We start from the raw sequence: 7,874 nt of genomic DNA on the forward strand, positions 1-7,874 counted from the left end.
ATCTGGCAGAGCAATAAAGGATCTTATGAGGAACACATCAGGCACGTGTAAGCGAGCTCTGTCACCAGTCTACATCTGATACAGGAACATGACGCTTGGAGTGCAGGGGCAGAGGCCTGTCCTAGCAGGTTCCACGCCATCCATGGGGAGGGGGCCCACAATAGGGGGTTGACCCTGTCCCAGGGCAGCCTGTCCATATAGGCGAACTAGGCGGTCACCTAGTGTGCCAAGTTAAATGGAGTGCCAAATTTGAGGGGGAAAAATCAAATTTAAAAAGAAAAAAAGGAAAAAAATACAAATAAAATAATGAAGATGTCATTATTTCAATTCTCGTGCGTGTATGGAGGGAATATGAATTATAATTCATTTCTCTACAATTCTGATAATTTATTAATATGTCAAATCTTTTATTTAATGCAAAAATAAATATTTTAGCGAATTTTTTTTTCAATTTGTGACGTAGGGTCAAGATGACCCACTCCGCAATTTTGATAAGCAATAACTCAGCCACAATGAAACACTTCTGCCAGCCGCAAGAGCTGCAATGCTAGTGACACCTAACTCAAATATACATCAAGGTCGCATAGCTGGAAATTCATGTAGAGCGGAGATCTCGCGAGTTAATACATATCAAATGGTCATTTTAACACATGTTGCAGGAAGATGGTTAAGAATTGAGTGAATACTATGGAAAATTGTGTTTCTTGGTGCCGAAGAATAAAGAATAACGTCTTTCAGCATTATAAATCCAAAATGTGAGTATCTTTAAGCGTTATTAAACCTCAGCGTTATTATCGGGCTGTATAATTATGAACTTTTCTTTGTTAAAACTGGTTCACATGTGATAAATAAGATCCATAAAAGAAAAGTAACAGCATTAACGCTTAATAGACTACGAAAGTGATGACGTCACACTCCAAGCGGCTAACCCTGAGGAAGGGGATTACTTTCCAAACAACCGGTGTCGGGTTATAACGTTGATAAAGATCATTTTGTTTCTGTGTAAACGCTGTAACTAACTGTTTTAACAGGTAAATGAATTTATGTTACTAATCATTGAACCAGTGAAAAGACATGTTGGGATGGTTGCAATGTGGTTAAATGGTCAACCATGTGTGGGGGTGTCAGCCATCCTTAACGCTATAATGCTTGCAGTCGGGAGCATTCAAATGCTCCATGGCAGAAAAAGGAAAAAGAAAACCCTCAGGAGCTGAGTATTGTAAACCAAAGGCTGAGAGGGAAAAGGACCAAGCAAAACAGCAGAGATCCTTTCAATTTCAATCAATTTCAGCAGGGATCCTTCCTGAAATATCTTCTCTTTAAGCCAAATAAAGATGGAAGCAGTTCAAAGCATCCAGATGAGGGAATTTTACTTGGAGAGGAGGTTAGCTCACAACCGAATGGAAGCAGTATGGAATATCAAGATGAAGGTATCAGAGTAACAGCCGTGTTAGTCTGTATTCGCAAAAAGAAAAGGAGTACTTGTGGCACCTTAGAGACTAACCAATTTATTTGAGCATGAGCTTTCGTGAGCTACATCCAATGAAGTGAGCTGTAGCTCACAAAAGCTTATGCTCAAATAAATTGGTTAGTCTCTAAGGTACCACAAGTACTCCTTTTCTTTTTAAGATGAAGGTATATTACTTTGAGATGAGGGTAGCTCACATCCACAAAAAAGCAGCTGGGAAACTCAAGATGATGGAAACTTGCTTCTAGATGAAGGCAGCTCACAGCATCAGACTGATATGGAAGTGGAAAAAATGTATTCATCTTCAGAGACACATGCAGAAATTGAAGTGAGTGAAGTAGAAGGAAGAAAGGATGAGGAAGTTACAAACAAGTTACAGTATGGGGACCCAGCTTCATGGCCCAGAAGTGATGACAGTGTGAGACAAATTCTCGTGGAACACGGACCCAAACAAGTTCATGAATTTTCCTTCCCTAAGGATAGAAATAAAAGAAAATTCTCTGCTCAGCATTACAAGAGGAAACTCATTAATGGGGAAGGAATTCATTGAAACTGGTTACAATATTCAGTGTCAAAGGATTTTCACTTGCTTTTGCTGCAAGTTGTTTAGAAATCAAGCAACTGGTACATCACTTACTGAAAATGGTTCGAAGGACTGGAAAAACATATCTTCAATTCTCTCTTCACATAAAAGAAGTACAGAACATTTGGAATATTTTCAAAATTGGAAAGAACTTGAATTACGATTGAAAAAAGGAAAAACTATTGATGAAGAAAATTTACATGTGATCAAGGAAAAAGAAGAATATTGGCAACAAATATTAGAATGTCTGATTGCTTTAGTGAGAGTTCTCAGTGGGCAAAATTTAGCATTCCATGGCTGCAGTAGAAATGAAAAATTATACACGCCAGGTAATGGAAACCTTTTAAAATTTGTTGAATACCTCGCTTTGTTTGATCCAGTGATGAAGGAGTATCTACGTAAAATAACTGATCATGAAACACAGGTTCATTACTTTGGAATAAATATGCAGAATGAACTGATTCAAATCCTAGCAAATGGCATTAAAAAGAAAATTGTAGAAGCTACCCATTCTGCAAAATACTTTTCAATAATACTGGACTGTACACCCGATGTGAGTCATGTTGAACAAATGACGATGATCATTCATTTTGTGGCTATGGAAAAGTCTACAGATGAAGATAATCTTGAAGTGATCATAAAGGAACATGTTTTGGGTTTCATACCACTGAAGGAGACGACTGGAGCTTTTACGACTGAAACTATTCTACAAGAGCTTGAAACAATGTCATTATCTGTTGAAAACTTATGCGGCCAAGGCTATGATAATGGGAGAAATATGAAGGGTAAAGACAATGGTGTGCAAAGGAGAATGATGGAAATCAATCCTAGGGCCTTTTTCGTTCCTTGCAGTGCGCATTCTCTGAATTTGGTTGTCAATGATGCTGTTAGATGCTGTTTGGAGGCAAGCTGTTTCTTTGACCTGGTGCAAAGTGTTTGTTTGTTTTTCTCAGGCTCAACACGCCGTTGGGCGATTCTGACTCGCTATGTGAATTCTCTAACTGTGAAACCACTTAGACAGGATGGGAGAGTCGCACTGATGCTTTGAAGCCTCTTTGCTATGAACTTGGAAACATTTATGAGGCCCTAATTGAAACTCCTGATGATACTACCTTTACTGGATCATCTGGCAATACGGCACGTTCAGATGCAGAAGCTCTTTCCAAGTTCAAATTTGTGACTTCACTCATTTTGTGGTATAATATCCTTTTCAAGATTAACCTCACTAGTAAGCAGCTTCAAGAAAAGAACTTGAACGTACATTCTGGTATTCAAAAACTGCAGCAAACTAAAAATATTCCTGAGGAATTCAGAAGTGATGAAGGGTTTGAAAGAACACTAGTAGATTCTCTCTAGCTTGCTGAAGAAATAGACTTTCCGACAGAATTTGAACCAGAGCCAGTTCGCATTCGGCAAAAGAAACAGCAGTTTTTGTATGAAGGACGAGGCACACCATTCAGAACCCAAAACAAAGGTTCAAAGTGAATTTCTACTTCACAGTCCTTGACACTGCTATTCACTCGGTTGATGAAAAATTTGAACAGATGCAGCAGCTAGAGTCAGTATTTGTCTTTCTATATGATATCCATAGCTTGCAAAAGAAAACAGCAAAACAGAAAAGAGAACTTTGTCTAAAACTGGAGTCGGCATTGACTGTGGGAGTGGGCTGCAGGTTGAGGCAGGGGGTTGGAGTGTGGCAGGGGTGAGAGCTCTGGGCTGGAGGTGTTGGCTCTGGGGTGAGGCCAGGAATGAGGGGTTTGGGGTGCTGGGGTGGAGCTCCTGGCTGAGGGGTGGTGCCAAGGGATTCGGAATGCGGCAGGGGACTCTGGGCTGGGGTAGGGGTTTGAGGTGCAGGCGGGGTGAGGGCTCTGGGCTGGGGGTGTGGGTTCTGGGGTGCAGGAGGGGGCTCCAGGTTTGGGGGGGCTCAGGGCTGGGGCAGGAGGTAGGGGTGCAGGAGGGTATACGGGCTCTGGGCTGGGGATGCAGGCCCTGGGGTGGGGCTGGGGATGAGGGGTTTGAGGTGTGGGAGAGGGATCCGGGTTAGGGGAGCCTCAGGGCTGGGGCAAGGTGTTGGGGCTAGGGGTTGGGGGCAGCAGCAGGTCCGGCTCCTTGGCGGGGTCAGTCAGGAGGCTCCACAGCGTGCGCTGCTCTTGCCTGCAGGCATTGCCCCACCTAGCTCCCATTGGCTGTGCGGAGCCGGTGCTCAGGGCAGGGGCAGTGCGCAGAGCCCCATGGCCCTCCCTCCTAGGAGCAGCACCTTCTGGCCACTTCCAGGGTGCAGCATGGAGCCAGGACAGGTAGGGACTAGCCTGCCTTAGGTCTGCAGCAGCGCCGCCCGGATTTTAATGGCCCGGTTGGCAGAGCTCACCAGGGCTGCCAGAGACCCTTTTCGACCGGGTGTTCCAGTCAAAAGCTGGACATCTGGTCACCCTAGAGTGGGGAGAGGGGCCTGCACTAAGGGGAAACACTCTGTTGATGGGGAGGAAGGACTGCACTATGGGGATTCACCCCATACATTTGGACTGGGGAAAGGGGCCCGCAGTAGGGGGAATCCACAGGGAAAGGGGCCCCTGCACTAGGGGGATCCATGCCATCCATTGGGAACAGGGTCCATGCTACAGGGATCTGTGCTGACCATGCGATGATGGGGACGCACTAGGGGATCCATGCCATTTGTGGTCACCCCATCTCAAAAAAGATATATGATGTCGGCACCATTTAGCACAGGGGCCTCTGAACTTAATTGGAAGTGTTCCAGCTGGGAAGATCCCGAGTTCTGCAATCAACTCCCATGATGCCTTAGGGGAAAAGAGAGAGAGAGAGAGAGAGGGAGAGAGACTTCCTCTCCCAGGGAGTGCAGGGAGAGCATGCTCTGGGCTCCATTTTGGAGCAGCGCTGAGATTGTTTTGATGGAGCTCTGTCCATACCAGGAGCCATAGCCACTGACTCCGTGGCTGCTCTGGGGCGGGAGCACCCATGGAAAAAAAATAGCGGGTGCTCGGCACCCCCAGCCACTCCTGTTTGGCTGCCCTGCTGATCAGCTGTTGGGCAGCGCCCCCAATCAGCTAAGCTGGGCACCAGGTGGGGCAGAGTAAGGGTGGGGCTTTGGGGGAGGGGAGGAGCAAGGGCAGAGCCTTGGGGGTGGGAAGGAGCGGAGCAAAGGTGGGGTCTTGGAGGAAGGGGCCGAGTGGGGGTGGGTCCTCGGGGTGGAGCGGGGGGGGGGAGCAAAGTCAAAGTCGGTACCTATGGCAGGAGCTTCTGCTAAGCTGCTGCTAGGAATCCAGAAGCTGCTGCTGAGACCTGCTGGTGCTTTGATCGAGCAGGGAGCCTCAGAGGTGGTTGCAGGCTTCACTGGAGCCAGGGCAGAAACTGTGGTGGTGCCCAGAGCTGACTGAGGTGGGCCTGCAGCGACAGTAGTGGGAGTAACCACCACCCATATTTGGGAAAGTGCTAGCAAAGGAAGGGGGACAGCAAAGAGCCTCTAAGGGGTTATCTGAGAAGAGGCAGAGCGGGCTTGTCATCGAACCAAAACCCAGGGTTGCTGACATCTGGTCAGAACCACTCCAGTCTTCAAAGGGGGTATGCAGCTTGGCCTGATCCCAAATTAGAATGAGAAGGCTGGACTGATTCGCTGGACCAACAGAGTGCTGTCCCCAGCTTCAAGATCTCCAAGCACTCCCACGCAAGACAGTATTGAGAACTCTGCAATCCAGAGGAGTGCACACTCAGGGGTCAGGTAAAGGGTGGCACGTTAGATAAGTTTCCTTTATTACCGTAAACTGTATTTATGTATTTATTGAACTGCCCTCTGCTGATTTAAATTAGTAGTGACATTCAGTCTCAGTCTGTTGGGCCATGTTTCCTTAAATTGTTAACTAAAGTTGTGTTAACTCCAGTCTAAGTGTCTATGGGGTGTGTATTTATAATTGATATTTTTGAGTTAGACCCATTGCACAGATTAAGTTAAGTTTATTCCTGGAGGCTCCCAAGGCACACCATTGAGTGTGTACATACAGGGCCCAGCCAGGAGGAGATACTGCCTATTTTAAATTTCCTTTACAAGTAAAAGGACTGCAGCAGAGGGGTGGAGAGAGGATTCCCACCTATCCAACATCACCACTGGGATACTCAGGCTCTCCTTTATTGTCAACAAAATCAGGCACCCAGGCAAACAGTGAGTGTTGCCTTCTCCTGAGTAACCCAGGAGGGAAAGGGGAGTTACAATTAGAACTGGAAAAGGAAGAACGGCAACAAAAATGACTCGGAGTATTAAATAGCTTCAGTATGAGGAGAGATTAATAAGACTGGGACTTTTCAGTTTGGAAAAGAGACGACTAAGGGGGGATATGCCTGAGATCTATACAATCTTGACTGGCATGGAGAAAGTGAATAAGGAAGTGTTATTTACTCCTTCACATAACAAAGAACTAGGGATCACCTAATGAAATTAATAAGCATGAAACAAACAAAAGGAAGTATTTCTTCACACAGCGTGCAGTCAACCTGTGGAACTCATTGCCAGAGGATGTTGTGAAGGCCAAAACTACAACAGAGTTTAAAAAAAGAACTAGATAATTTCCTGGAGGATAGGTCCATTAATGGCTATTAGCCAGGATGGACAGGGATGCAACCCCATGCACTGGGTGTCCCTAAGCCTCTGTTTGCCAGAAGCTGGGAGTGGATGACAGGGGATGGATCACTCAATGATTGTCTGGTCTGTTCATTCACTCTGAGGCACCTGGCACTGGCCACTGTCAGAAGACAGGACACTGGGCTAGATGGACCATTTGTCTGACCCAGTATGGGCGTTCTTATAGGGAGAGGGAGGCCAGCCCCTGGGGAATCTGTGCTGTCCATGGGGAGAGGAGCTCACACTAGGGAGATCTGCACCATCCATGGAGAATGGGGGCTGGCCCCAGGGGATCCACACCATCCATGGGAAGTGGGGGCAGCCCCGGGGGGATCTGGACTATCCCATGGGGAGACGGGGGCTGTCCCCAGGTGGAAATGCACCATGCATGGAGAAAGGGGGCTCCATTAGTGGGATCTGTGCCATCCATGGGGAGCAGCATCTCATTCTGGGGTAACTGGGAGAAGGCACCACTTTGTTCCGTTAGTCTGACCCCTGCTGCCAGTAGGCTAGAGAGGAAGAGCCAAAGCCAGTGGGCCACTGTACCTCCTGGTCTTTTCTGACGTTGGGGTCAGAGAGCTTCCCCCTGCCCAGCTCTAGAGGATGCTGCCCAGTCCCAGCTAGGTCTCTCTGCAGACTCAGGCAGCATCGCTGTGTCAGCTACACTCTGGCCAGCTCCCCCATTCAGGGCAATGGACTCAGGCTCTGCAAATACAGGCAGCATTGCTGCATCGGCTACACTCAGGCCAGCTCCCCCACCTCAAAGCAATGGGCTCAGGCTCTCTGCAAACACAGGCAGCATTGCTGCATCGGCTACACTCAGGCCAGCTCCCTCCTCTCACAGCTGTAGGTTCTGGCTCTCTGCAGACTCAGGCAGCATTGCTGCATTGGTTACACCCACATCACTATTTCAACCTTTTGGTCACAACCCTGATTATTGTTTGTTTGTGTCACGACAGCAGCTGGAGGCACTAACTGATATTGGGGCCCAGTCGTGCCACTCATTTCACAGACAGAGCGAGAGACAGTCCCTACCCCAATGAGCTCACAATCTTGCACAACAGACCAAAGTTGCGAGGGTAAACAGAGGCACAGACAGGGCCAGGGACTTGCCCAAGGCTCACCCAGCAGGTTGGCAACAGAGCTGGGACCAGAACCCAGCTCTGCTGGGTCCCAGGCTGTTGCTCTGCCCA

The sequence above is a fragment of the Caretta caretta genome, chromosome 20 (genome assembly GCF_965140235.1).
Source record: "Caretta caretta isolate rCarCar2 chromosome 20, rCarCar1.hap1, whole genome shotgun sequence".
Taxonomy (NCBI): Eukaryota; Metazoa; Chordata; order Testudines; family Cheloniidae; genus Caretta; species Caretta caretta.